This window comes from Sycon ciliatum, chromosome 3, assembly GCF_964019385.1.
Source record: "Sycon ciliatum chromosome 3, ocSycCili1.1, whole genome shotgun sequence".
Taxonomy (NCBI): Eukaryota; Metazoa; Porifera; class Calcarea; order Leucosolenida; family Sycettidae; genus Sycon; species Sycon ciliatum.
In genome coordinates this window covers 38,189,974-38,204,216 of record NC_088645.1, presented here as the reverse complement: position 1 = coordinate 38,204,216, position 14,243 = coordinate 38,189,974, and the positions used below count along the sequence as shown (strand labels likewise).

Below are 14,243 nucleotides of genomic sequence, written 5' to 3'. Positions count from 1 at the left end.
CCCTGTCTGACAAGGCTGCATGGCTCTATGTTGGTTGCACCGTAAGGCTGGTCACCCAGATCCGATGCGGAACCAGTTATCACATAACTGCAAGTCGCCGCTCGCCGTCTCTGTGCTCGTCCCGTCCCCCGCCGCACTCCGATCTCACAGTCCTTGGTCCGCCAGCTGATGTCCACCCTGGCCCAACCAGAGGCTTCCCTGGGGGATCTGCAATATACCACCATGATTAAATTTTGTCTTTTCCCTACTACCCTGGGACGACTTGCATCATCTCGTGGTGTCCTCGCTGGATTCTACCCCGACCCATCTGTCCGTGCACCTGCCAAGTCGCAAGAACGACTAACTGAAGCAGGGGACGTGATTCTGGTCGCTCGCCAATTCACCGGCTCCATGCCATGTCCGGTCTGCATAACAGAGAGATTTCTCCCTCAAGGAAGACATTCACCCGGCCAACATGTACTGGGAAAAGTAACCTCCGCCTGCTCTGGGTCAGGCGTGCGCAGCACCATGAGCTCCAGCAGAGCCACGGGAATCCTCAAGTTGGCTGTGGGCCGCACCCAGACTGACCCGACACCATACGTCTCCTCAGCCTCTGATCAGGTGGTGCGACAGCCGCAGCTAACTCGGGCATTGTGGACAGACTGCTACAATGGCACGGCGGTTGGAGGTCCGCGTCCCCCAAGGATAGGTATGTTGCGGACTCACAGCACAACTTTCTTTCTGTATCAACACACATTGCTTCCACCTGACAATCCTTTGCCTCGTGAGTACATTCTCTGGTAGACCACTACCCATGAACAAACCGGTTGCTATGTGAGTAAAAAATATTGTTTTTCAGGGCTGAGCGCAGCAAAAGAGTGTAAAAACTTATTTTTAACTCACCTTTTACGGTTGTGCACTGTTACTCTTCCACTGCGCAACTCTCTATCTCTCTCTCTCTCTCTCTCTCTCTCTCTCTCTCTCTCTCTCATCTGCCATCATGGTCCTGTGTTCCACGTTTTAGCCTGGAATTTTCCCACCCACCCTCCCTCCCTTGGGTCCTGGACGTTTTTGCTTGTTTTGTCCCCTGTTATCACGCATACACTCACTATTGCAGACCAGTGGAGAACACACAACGTGTGGAGGATTAATGGAGTGCAGGGCAACCGAATCTAGCATGTGATACTCATATGTAGGATCATCCGCGCACGAGATGCAGCCCATGTATGATGGTATGTATGATATTCCACGCACGAGGTGCAGCCCATGAAATGGGCACCCATTGAATGGGCGGAGTGTAGACGGCTCATATGATGGTATGTATGATAGCCCACGCACGAAGTGCGGACCGCTCACGCACAATGTGCGATGCCCGTTAGGGGGCAGGAGTGTGGGCATATGAGTGTGATGGCCAAAGGCAGTGGTAGATTGCCAGATGAGAGGAGATAGCTTGCCCATGTTTGCCCAGCCTCCATGCTAAGTTGTGACATATTGCAAATTTTCAATGCACGTATGTGAATGACGCTGCTGTTGCTATCGGCACAGTCTGTCAGCATGACCTTAGCAGAGCAAATTGCCATGCTGTTCCAAGCAATCGGCAGCTGGTGTAAGTAAGTGTATGGGCACATGTATCAGTGTGAGTTGTGTGCCCGCGTGGCGGGTTCTTACATACCTCATTGTGTTCTGCAATGCGCCTGTACCTCTCACAGCTTATGGATCAGCTGCGCCTTGTCTGTGTTGGTCGTCCTGATGTAGCGCAGGACACTGTTGCTCCTCCATCGGCCCATTGCCCTGATTACCCAGTTAGGGGAACTCGCCATGGCTGCAGTAGTGGTGGTACCGATGCGGAACGTATGACAAGCGTAATCGGGAGAATGAGATGTTCCCGTGAGTGGAAGAAGCTGTCAGAGCTCTTCTGTCAGCTCCTGTCTAGTCAGCAGTGTCCCAGAGTGGTAGGGGAAGAGTGTGTCATTGGCATCAGATAGATAGGCAGTCAAATATGGCAGCAGGGCGCAACCGGGCAAGGTTGTCGAGTGGCTTCGAGATTCGTGTTGCACACGGCAGCAATGTACACATGAATTGTCCGTAGTTTCACCGGTTGAGGGAAGTGTGCTGCGAAGTAGCTGAGCATTATGTCTGTAGCCGTCATGGGCGTCCATCTCGCCTATGCACATAATTGCGCAATTTTCCTTTTGCAAGTGGCTGCCAGGTCGGAAACCTTCCGCATCAGTCCAGGAGTGGGAAGCAGTTTGCAGTGTCTGGGGCTTGGCGTGCCGATGGCGCCAGCTGATGGAATGCTTGCAGGTTGAAACGAGACAGAGCATTGGCGATCGGCTAGCCTCTTATTGATATGCCATAAGCGCCATGTAAATGTTCTGCCTGGTGCGACGATGCTTGACGGAAAGGAGGGTTTCCCAATAAGTGGTCGAGTTTGCGTTGTGTGGGCTGGAGAGCGTAGGCCAAACGGCAGCACTCGATCAAAGTAAAATTTTCCTTGCCACTGAATACCACGTAGAGACCAGTCCGGCGGGTGCACAGGAACGAGCGGAATGCGGAATGCATTGCGGATGTCCAGCTGTGTCAGCAATGCACCCTGCCCGTAGGCCATAATTGTTTGCACTGCGTCGTCTAACCGGATATAAGACAGGCTAAACGCGGAAGAATCAATGCCATCGTTATCGTTTTTGCCAACTGGAGCTGATAAATGGTGGGAAATGCGTAGTTTACTATTCTTCTTGGGCACCATGCCAATGCCCGAGTACTGGAATGATGGAAATGGAGAGATGAAATATGGGCCGCAGGTCTCTCCTTGTGCACAGGATGTTACCAGAGACTCTGATATGCACAAAGAATGTTCAGTACATGAGGGAAGATTTGAGTCCGTCACAGTCTGCCGACGACCTGTGAAGCCTATGCGGAGTTCAGCTTGTAAATCCCTGCTCCAGGAGGAAGGGAATGCATTGTCTGGATGATCAGTGAGCAGTCTAGTAAAGCGGACAACTTCAATGGGCGTGTGGATACTAGATACTTAAGTATGTACAAGGAATGTTCGGTACATGAGGGAAGATTCGGGTCCGTCACAGTCTGACGGCGACCTATGAAGCCTAAGGCTATGAGGAATCCAGATTGTAAGCCCCTGCTCACAAAGGTGGAGAATGCCTTGCTTAAATGATCAGTGAGCAGTCTAGTAAAGCTGACAACATCGATGAGCGTGTGAATACATGGCATATTGGAATCAAGAGCAGGGCTGGCTGGTATGGTGAGTGAAAGAAACTGTGTGTTACTACTGTCTTCACATGTCAGCTTCAAAGACGGGGTAGTGGCGTGGCGCCCTGCCACGCTTGGGTTGGGGTCTGCCATGGGTGACTTACTTGCCGGACCGTGTGGCGGGAGGAACTGATGTACTTGGACAGTTGCTGGAGGAGTTGGCCATGAATGCCAAGTTTTGGGTGGCGGCCTTGACATTACTGTAGAGGTGCGCTCTCCCACACTGCCCTTGGCATCTGGTCCAGTTGTAATTCCGGCTTATTGGGCGGCCACTGACTGAGGATGAGGAATGTGCGCCGCCGAGGAGAGTGGCAGATTCACGACCTGGACACAGCACCCCCCCCCCCCCCCCGCCTCTCCCCAACAGACGGGGGTGAATGAGTGAGCCTGCGAAGCACGAAGCTCGAGCTTTGCCAGTAGTGCTCAGTTGCCACAGGTTACGGCGTGGTCCTGTATTCCTCGTGTAAGCATGGAGTCTTCCCGCCCACCCACCATTGGGTCCTGTACGTTTTTGCTTGTTTTGTCCGCTGTTTTCTGGTTTTCCGTGGCATGTTGCATGCTGTGTTTGTGTTTCTGTCCCAAGGGGCTCAGCGGTTTTTTGTATGATTGCTTTCTTCCACTTGCTTATCTTCTGCTATTTGGTTGTGACTGGCAGTGGTGCAATTCCCATATTAGTAGAAGAGTTCTTTGGCGGCAAGGCAAGTTTTCCGCCAGCCCGGTTTAGCGGTCATGGCTGGAAATTTAGGGAGTCGGATTTTCAAGTGCTACCCTGCTGCCCAGTCACCCACACCGTGCCATTGCTCTGCCCATGTCTTGCACTGACATCTCTCTTGCTGGCCGGCTTGCTCTTTATTACTTTCTTGCCTTGTTTTTTCGCTAGCGTGTGGCTGCGAGTGTGGAATACGGTACACGGAGTGAATTCTCTGGTAGACCACGACCCACGTACATTCTCTGGTAGACCACTACCCAAGTACATTCTCTGGTAGACCACTACCCACGTTCATTCTCTGGTAGACCACTACCCACGTACATTTTCTGGTAGACCGCTACTCGTGAGTACATTCTCGAGTAGACCATTTCGCGTGAGTACATTCTCGGGTAGACCACTACCCCATGTACAAACCGGTTGCTATGTGAGTGGAAGCAAGTAGTTCATAAGCCTCCTCAAGCCCGTTTTTGCGAAGGATATGCCCCTTGTGTGCTCAAGATGGTAGTCATGGTGGTCATGCGGTGTGAGTTTTTCAAAGCTTGAAAATTCATTGTCTCACTATCCCGGTCCGTGGAACATCAGACATTCGTTGGTAACTTTGTGTGTTGTAAAGTTAGCCATCATGGCATGTGACTAGAAGGAAATGAATTTAGAAGTCCAGCGTCACATTCTTCTTCCCGCAGGAAAGAGTTCAAGTTTAGCAACACAGTGCTGGGTGCCAATGTTTGTTTGACTAGGACGCTTCAAGTGATTGCGAATACACTTCTGGTCTTTCTATGTAATTTTTTCTATCTGATTTCTGTTTCTCAGAGAAATAAGGACTGTAACGAAAAGTATAACATCCGTTAAAACGGTGTGCACCATCCAGATACAGTGCTGTACCGACAATATTGTATGATGCAATAGTTCTCTAGCGAGTGATTTACAACATATTCACCGTCTGTTAACGCATTACATGGGATCACAATGTTATTTTGTCCTCCACAGGTACAGAACGAGACATGTACTACACGCTTTGTATCATTAAGATGATGTCAACTTTGAATTCTGTCAGGACAGAACCGATGGTTGAGGGGCTATGTACTGTGAATATAACTAATGTAGGGGTGTCAACGAGCAGTAGGGTACCCATGCTACCCGTAATTTGATCGGGTACTTCCTCCTGAAGCAAATTATTCCTGACTTTTTTCACTACATTTCGCTGCTGTTATCTGTCTTTCTCTCTCTCTCTCTCAATCTCTCTCTCTCTCTCTCTCTCTCTCTCTCTCTCTCTCTCTCTCTCTCTCTCTCTCTCTCTCTCTCTGTCTCTCTCTCTATCTCTCTATCTATCTCTATCTCTCTGATTCTGTTAGCCTGACACACGGACATGACATTTCGGAATTGTAGGAAAGTATGATTCATATTTTGGAGAGCCGACAGTCGTCGTAGAGCAAGGGTGTTGACGCTGCAAACAAAACAAAGCGAACGCGTTTTTTCATGTTCATCCATCAGGCGCAATGGGAAGAAAAGCACTGCGTTCATTGCTCGTCGTAGCTATTTTTTGAGTTCAAAATTTGACAGTGCAGGACAATGGCACTGACGAGCAAGAAGAGTGGAAAATGAATAGCTTTGAAATCCCCGAAACGCCTGTCTGCATGCGAACAGGTCGGCAAGATGTCAAAACTCCAAAACGCAGAGATGTGACAATCGTCACTTCGCTCAGCAAAGCAATATGAACAATTTCAAAACTAGACGCCGTTCAGCCACTGCAGAGCCCAGACCTCAACGTGGAAGATCTCACCTTTTCTAGCAGCCTCAACAACGTGTCCTGGTTGACACATCATTGAGAAGGCTAGATCTGATCGTGGCAGCCGGGAAGTGCTGGTACAACTATGATATCCCTCGGAGGAAATTTGAAATGTTTGGCGTTGCCTGTGTTTGTTGCTCTAGGGCATCCTCGAGCCAGAGCGGAGGCGCAATGCGAACTAGCGCTGCAGCGCTACCGTGGTCTCTGCCGAGATTTTGGGGAAGTGAGATGGAGAGGACAAACCAACAACTCACTCTCGTTCGACTAACCGACAACTAACCCTGAAGGGCTGTCATCCTTGTTATTTTATCTTGGTGTGCGAAACTATAAAGTTGTACAATATGTGAGTACTAGAAAAGGTACCGGTAGTACGGGAAGTAGTACGCAGCATGCAATTCTAATGTCATATATGGACAGGTGTAAATATGAGGATGGGAAGGTTATAGGTATAGATTATAGACCGGTTAGGAGGTCTATACAGGATATATAGACCGAGTAAAAGACCGAGGTCCCCCGAGGTCTTTTACGAGGTCTATATATCCTGTATAGACCAACTATGAGGTCTATAATCTATTTATCGTGTTCTCCACGCAATAGTTTCTCTTCATATGACATATCCTTGTAATTCTAGTATTATACTATAGCCTATACCGCATTGTACTGCATTGAAGGTCAAGATCATTGTTTAAACTAGGTTCAGCATCGGTAGCACAGTGGCTGGGTGGTAAGGAAGAGTGACTGAGATTCACAAGGTTGTGGGTTCAAATCCCATCTTGTGTATTTCTGCTTTCTTCAAAAATTTCTTTTTCTAAGTTGGAGAGAAAATTTCTAAGTCCAAGAAGTTCTAAGGAGTCAAATATAAGTAGTCAAATATATCGTGTATTTGACTAAGCAGTCAAATACGCGATATATTTGACCGCTTAGGTATCAGGGAAATTAGTGGGGTCAAATACTAAGAAGGCGATAATTATATGTATAGGGATATTTAATGGCACCAAATGATATAGTTACAATATCATCACACCATTCCCCTTCTCCCGTCACAGATACCATCTGTGACAATGACTAAACGAGAAACAATAGATATAGAATGTAACGGCACTAAAGGATATAAAGGAACAATATCATCACACCATTCCCCTTCTCCGTTCCGAGATACCATCTGGGACAATGACTAAATGAAGAGAGAAACAATAGACAAAGAAGCTAGGAGCAACACAGCAGAAGAAGAGAGTCACATCTGGCGGGACAATGCATCGGCGTTGCCATTGAGGGCGCCAGGCCGGTGCACAACGGTGAAAGCGAATGGCTGCAGAGCAATGGCCCATCGGGCCACCCGAGCATTACCACTATGATGCATAGCGATCCATTGAAGAGGGCGGTGGTCGGTGATCAGGGTGAAGCATCTGCCGAGGAGATACGGAGCAAATTTGAGAATGGCCCACTTGAAGGTGAGACACTCCTTCTTGATGTTAACATAACGGCGGTCACGGTCGTGGAGCTATCGACTGGCATATGCCAAGGGATGTTCGGTGCCCTGGGCATCACGCTGGGTCAGTACAGCGCCCAAACCAACATCGGACGCGTCCGTGTGCAGGTAGAACTCCGCAGCAAAGTTCGGCGCAACAATGACCGGGTCGGAGACAAGGAGGCCTTTCAATTGAACGAAGGCCTATGCAGCTGAGGTCGTCCAGTGCAGGGTGCTGCTGTGGCCCTTCGACGTCAAGGCTACCAAGGGCCCCGCGATGGTTGAAAAGTGAGGAATGAGGCGACGATAGTAGCCGCACAACCCCAGGAAGGAACGCAGGACCTTCTTGGTCACAAGCTGTCGCCAATCGTCGATGGCTTGCAACTTGCCAGGATCCGCTCGCACCCGACCATGACCAATCACATGACCAAGGAAGGGAGTTTCGACCATACCCAATAAACACTTCTTCAGCTTCACAGTGAGCCCAGCGTCGTGAAGGCGTCCGAGAACGTGGCGGAGCTGGACAAGATGGTCCTCAAAAGTCGGACTGAAGATGACGACATCGTAAAAATACGCCAGGACAAACGGGAGACCAGCCCAGACAGTATTCATGCAACGCTGACAGGGGCGTAGGAGGGGTTTTGGAAGTGGTACGACCGAAGGTCGGCGCGGCCGAAGGCCGTGTTGGAGGGGGGTCCGGGGGACGTCCCCTGGGAAAATTTTGTAAAAAAGACACAAAATCCTGCGTTCTGGGAACTTCTGGCACACTTCACACACACTTCTGGCGCAGTGTGCATGCAGTCGAGTCGAGTACAGACGTCAGTAGACTCAGTCCGACTGCAGATGCATAACAGATCTACGAGTCTAGAAAAAGGTCAAAGTCTGATGCGCATATGCATCGATGGATCCTGATTTTTTTATTACGGTTTTGCACGTTCCGGACGGACCACACTTTTCGAAAAGTGGTACGGGCATGGTCGTACCAGTCGTAGCGGGTGCTACGCCCCTGGCTGAAATGTTGCAGGCACTCCATGGAGCTCGAATGGCATCATAGTGAATTCTTACAGGCCAAACGGTTTGATGAAGGCCGTCTTGGCACACGCATCCTCTGCCAGAGGGATCTGCCAATACAGGTCGAGGGTGGAGAGGAACTGGGCAGACCCGACAGAGTCGAGGATCTCGTCCACCCGCGGCATCGGGTAACAGTCAAACTGGGCCACCTGATTAAGGGCATGGTAGTCGACACAGAAGCGGATGGAGTCGTCCTTCTTCGGCACAAGCACAACGGGTGAGGACCACGGACTGCGGGATGCGCGTATGACGCCCATGTCCAGCATTTCGTCGACGGCATCGCGGACAACAGAGTGGTGCGCAGCGGCAATTCGATATGGCCGGGAACGAATGGGTGTGACGTCGCCAGTGTGGATGGAGTGAGCCACCACGGTCGTCTGGCCAGGCTGGGGTGAGAGGTATCCTCAAACTCCGATAGCAGCATGTCGAGCTGTTGCCGCTGGTCCGGCGAAAGGTCAGGGTTAATGGTAGGACGGACGCCATCAACGTGTAGATGGGAGCAGTCGACAAGCAGCAGCTCCGTGCCTGGGTCGCCCTCCACCATAGGAACGGTGAAGGCCGCGAGCTGGGGCCGGCGGAACCGCCGCAGGAGGTTGATGTGGAAAACCCGATATCGCTTCGTGCGGTGGGGTCCCATGTCAATCTCATAATTGACCTTGATGACCTTATGCCGAATAGGGTAAGGGCCTTGTCACACGGCTTCCATTTTGCGAGCCGAAGCCGGAAGGAAGAGCAGTACCTCGTCTCCCGGAGCAAATGTGCGTTCCTGACTCAGGCGGTCATAGTAGGCTTTCTTCCGTTGCTGCGCGGTGGCAAGGTGGGAGCCAGCCTCGATATGCGTTCAAGCTGGTCCCGCATCGTGGGGACGAACTGGGCAGTAGTAGTCCGGAGCTCCTTTGCCGACTGAGCCCAAGCATCGCGCACGAGATCCAGTGGGCCCCGGACATGGCGGCCATACAATAGCTCAAAGGGTGAGAAACCAGTGCTGGCTTGAGGCACCTCTCGATACGCAAATAAAGCATATGGGAACACCTCGTCCCAACTTCGGGGCGCATCAGCAGCAAAGCGACCATTGAACCGTTCAACGAGGCCATTGGTCTGTTGATGGTACGGAGTGGATGTGGTGAGCTGGATACGGAGTAAAGCAGCAACTTGCCGGAGGACGTCCGATGTAAAGTTGGAGCCTTGGTCAGAGAGGATTTTGTCGGGCAGTCCTACTCTGGAAAAGATGGAGACCAACGCATCAGCCACGGTAGTCGACTTAATATTGGAAAGAGCGACTGCCTCCGGATAGCGGGTTGAATAATCCACTAAGGTGAGGATGTGCTTCTTGCCGGACTGCGTACGCTGCAACGGGCCGATAATATCAATAGCTACCACCCGGAAGGGCTCGCCAATAACAGGAAGAGGAAAAAGTGGTGTCCGATCCTGACCCAGAACACGGGCGGTACGCTTACATGGTTCACAGGCGGAACAACACTGCGCGACATCTTGAAGAATCGTCGGCCATCAAAAACCGAGAAGAATCCTCTGGGACATCTTCACCTGTCCCATGTGGCCAGCTGTGGGGACGGTGTGGCCGAGGTGCAGAATGTTGGATGTCCGTTCCGTTGGCAGAACCAACTGAAGGCGGTAGTAGGGGCTGGTGGTATCCATCCCAGCTACACCATCCGGTAAGTATTCTCGGTAGAGGAGGCCCTGGCGAACACAGAAGGTACTGCCATTGACGGGCGTCTTGTGTCGGCCAGTAGCATAGTCCCAACATGGGCTAAGAGATGGGTCAAGTCGTTGCTCGTCGGCGAAACAGGTGGCATCTGGCAAATCGGGTGCAGAGATAGGCGGCGGTGTCACCTCCGGTGTGCTAGATAGGTCCGCCGGTGGTGCACGCAAAGAAGCGTCATTCGAGGCCAAATCCTCAAACAGTTCATCCTCGAACGGGAAGATGTCGTGCAAACCAGCAGCACCAGTCGAATCAGGTGAAGCCTTGGCCTGTGCACGCGTAGAAACCAAGACGTCCGTGGCGGCTGGCTGACACAGCCGGACCAACTCGTGTATGTGGGGCACATCACGGCCAAGCAACACGTGATGGGGCAGGTTCTCGGACACTGCTGCCTTGACATAGTACACCATGCCGTCGATGGTGATGGTCAGATCGGCCATGGGGTAACTGGCCACATCACCGTGGGCACAACGAATGGAGGTATTCTCACCAGACAAATCCTGGTCCCAGACCAAGGTCCTGTGTACCATGGTGCAGCCAAACGCCTGGTCCCGGACCAAGGTCCTGTGTACCATGATGTGGCCACACTCCTGGTCCCGGACCAAGGTCCTGTGTACCATGGTGCGGCCACACGCGGTATCAACAACAATGCTCGGGACGTGGGTACCATCCACGTACCCAGCGGCGGTGTACTCGGGTGCTGGTACCATGGCGGCGCTGGGATTAGCGGATGTCAACCTACCAGATTCTACAGGTGGAGGGGGTGAGCAGAAATGTGCTTCACCCAGCAGATCATCCTCATCCGGCAGCAAATGAACTGTACCAGCATCTTGGACTTCCTGATCTGGGCTGGAAAACAGAGCGGTGCGAGTGTGATCCGGACACTTAATAGCAATATGTCCCAGCTCACGGCATTTATAGAAGCGCGGCTGCGACATGGGGCGTCTCGGTGGTGGTGTGGGACGGTCAGGACGAGAAGTCACTGGGCGGTCAGATGACAAGTGGGTCTGACTGGATATATCTGGGGAAGATACTGGCCGGTCCCACGCTGAGCCTGAGGTTGGTGCAGGCCAGCGAACTCGAGCAAGGTTCGATGACACGGACGTCCGGTCTCGGGGTGACGCGAATGTCCCCTGCACCTGGGCACGTGCGTCAGTGTTCGGCAATGGTGCCCGTCGCTTAGAACAATCCATGGCCATGTGGCCACGCTGCTGGCAAATGTGGCAGACAAGACACTGTTCCCTGCCGCTGCTGAGACGAGCACTGCTGGGCTCCTTTACGCGGTCCTGTGCGTCAAGATAGTCCTGCGCTAGCGAAGCAGCCTGGTCGAGGGACGACGGTTTGCGTTCCCGCAGCCAAGTGCGTAAACCAAAAGGCAGCGCAGACAAGAATTGTTCCAGTAGGATCAACTCACATAATTATGGCTTCCCGCGAGGATGCGGGGCTTAGCCAATGACTGCCAGTGTCACGGACACGAACGGCGAAGTCAATCATGGACTCCGAGCTCTGCAGCGTAGTGCCCCGAAATTTACGGCGGCTCGTTTCGGGGGTAACTGCATAGCGATGGAGAATGGCCTCCTTCACGCGGTAGTAGATGTCAGCCCTGGTGGAGGCAAGTACCGCGTATGCCAACAAGGCCTCGTCAGTCAGCTGGGAGCTTAGCAAATAGACCCAATCGTCCGGAGGAACTCTGTACGCCCGCATTGATCGTTCGAAACTGGTGAGGAATGCCTCAACATCGTCCCCAGGGCACAGTTTAGCCAGTGGCACCTTCTGCGAGAATCGCCGTGTGGCCTGAGTGAGTTGCACTTGCGCCATTTGCAAGACCAACTGCGTGAGCATCGACAGCTGGGACGGCGAGTCGACATCGACACTATCGACATCGGTGGCGGAACGCTGTTCGTGTTCAGCCTCAGCCTCAGGGTTCTCAGCAGCAGGATCGATGTGCACGTGCACGTGCCGGGCATGCGGACCTGCGGTTGTACGTGTACGACTAGTGCTAGTGGTAATGCTGGCCTAAGTGCGCGCCTGATCACTCAGTTTGTGCGTGCTAGTACTACCAGTATCTCCACACACGGAATTCTCACCAAAAGCAACATGTACGGGCTGACGGTGGACGTGGACCGCTTTTGGCTCCGGAGTAGAGCATGCAACCTTAGTATGGGTATGTGTACGCCCAGTACGAGTACGACATGTAGCTGAAGCCAGTGCAGGTGCTTCATGCGTATGGTAAGCACTAGGACTAGGAGAAGAACCCTGATTGGCCTGAAACTGCGACTGGTTCATTGCAAAGGACTGCTCACTGTTGTAATCTAATTTGTTGCTCACAATACTGTGTCCGAAATAAGGATTATCACTTACTTTCAGCAAGCGAGGTTTCGGAGACGGTGCGGGACGAAACAAATCCATCGGTGGAGAAGGGAGGGTCGACCTGGTAGCCGCATCAGGTAAGCCAGTGAGCTCGTCATCATCCGGGGCCACCTCCTCGAACTCAGTGTCGATCTCCCGATCCATCCGCGCACTGCTGTGCGATACGGACAGGATCCGCCGCACAAGATCAGAGCGTGCACCACCGGTGGGGAGATGCAGCCCCCGGCTGATGTCCCTCAACTGCTCGTGGCGAGCAAACGCCAATGACTCGAGATCCATGGCTAGCTCATCAGGTAAGCCAATGAGCTCGTCATCATCCGGGGCCACCTCCTCGAAATCAGTGTTGATCTCCCGATCCATCCGCGCACTGCTGTGCGATACGGACAGGATCCGCCGCACAAAATCAGAGCGTGCACCACCGGTGGGGAGATGCAGCCCCCGGCAGATGTCCATCAACTGCTCGTGGCGAGCAAACGCCAACGACTCGAGATCCATGGCTAGCTCACTTGCGGCCCAACGAACTCGAAAAATCGAAAAAGTAGAAATAAAAATACGCAAACTTTCAGCAACTACGGAGGTACGCAGTACTGACACACAGTGACTGGACCACTTCTGACACCATGTGATGGAGAGGACAAACCAACAACTCACTCTTGTTCGGCTAACCGACAACTAACGCTGAAGGGCTGTCATCCATGTTATTTATCTTGGTGTGGTTAACTATAAAGTTGTACAATATGTGAGTATTAGAAAAGGTACCGGTAGTACGGGAAGTAGAACGCAGCATGCTATTCTAATGTCATATATGGACAGGTGTGAATATGAGGATTGGAAGGTTATAGTTATATGTATAGGGATATTTAATGGCACCAAATGATATAGTTACAATATCATCACAGGAAGGCATCCAGGTAACAGCGAAGACGATCAGGGACATGGAGAAGCTCCTCCGTGACATACGACATCGCGGTAATCGACCTTCGACTTGGAACGGTTTCAGCGGTGATGAGTCGAGCGATGGCAACCCAGACTGAGACTCTACTCCGACTAATCGATCCTGTAGATATTGTAGAAATGTCGATTGAATGTGTTGAAGTGTTTCTCTTCCAAAAGAACAATTTTGTTGAGCTCAGTAACTCCTTGAAATCTTGATGAAAAGTAATGTCAAAAAGTCACGAAGTCACGAAGTTTTTCTTTCCGGATGAAGTAGTAGGGTATCCATTTTTCTCCTGAGAACCCGATCGGGTGGTTGGAGTACAGTGTTTTTGCAACGGTGCATGTAAATAGCATGGCTATATGTACATGCTGCTGTACAATTTCTATGGAGCGCAAGTGCACACTCACAGTACAAACTGTGTCAAAAATACCCGATAGGGTACCCGCGCTACCCGGATAAAATACCCGGACCCGTTACCCGACAAAACCCCTACCCGTTGCAGCCCTACACTAATGCACCTCTTAACCTCTAAAAGCCATTGAAATCAATTGCAAGTTGTAATTACTTCCTCCGTATACAAAAACTTCGTGACTTTTTTTAAAGCTGCGCACAGCTCTGGGATTGTTCCGTTTGACTCGGAATAACACTCGTGGCATTTTCTGACATATTTACAAGCTATATACAAAGGAAATAGCAACTCAAACGAACGAGATTGAGTTTTTTTAGAATCTTCGTCCCTTATGTCAATGTCACCTGACTACACTGACTCGGCATCGCCAAAAGTCGCTGCTTCCGCTCGCATTTTGGTCAGATTCTTGTCACCTGCAGTGATGATCCGACGCTGGACTTTGGCTACGTCCTCTCCATCTCTAGAGCTGTGTACGAATCGGTGTCGACTATATTCAGTCGTTCCAACCCGCGACCTCCATTATGCGG

The 14,243-nt window shown here is 51.5% G+C and overlaps 1 protein-coding gene across 1 annotated transcript in view; it reads right to left on the bottom strand.

The window, feature by feature from the left end:
* LOC135813056 (uncharacterized) overlaps nucleotides 1-14,243 on the bottom strand; it is a 55,343-nt gene that overhangs the window by 10,589 nt on the left and 30,511 nt on the right. The window lies entirely within an intron of this gene.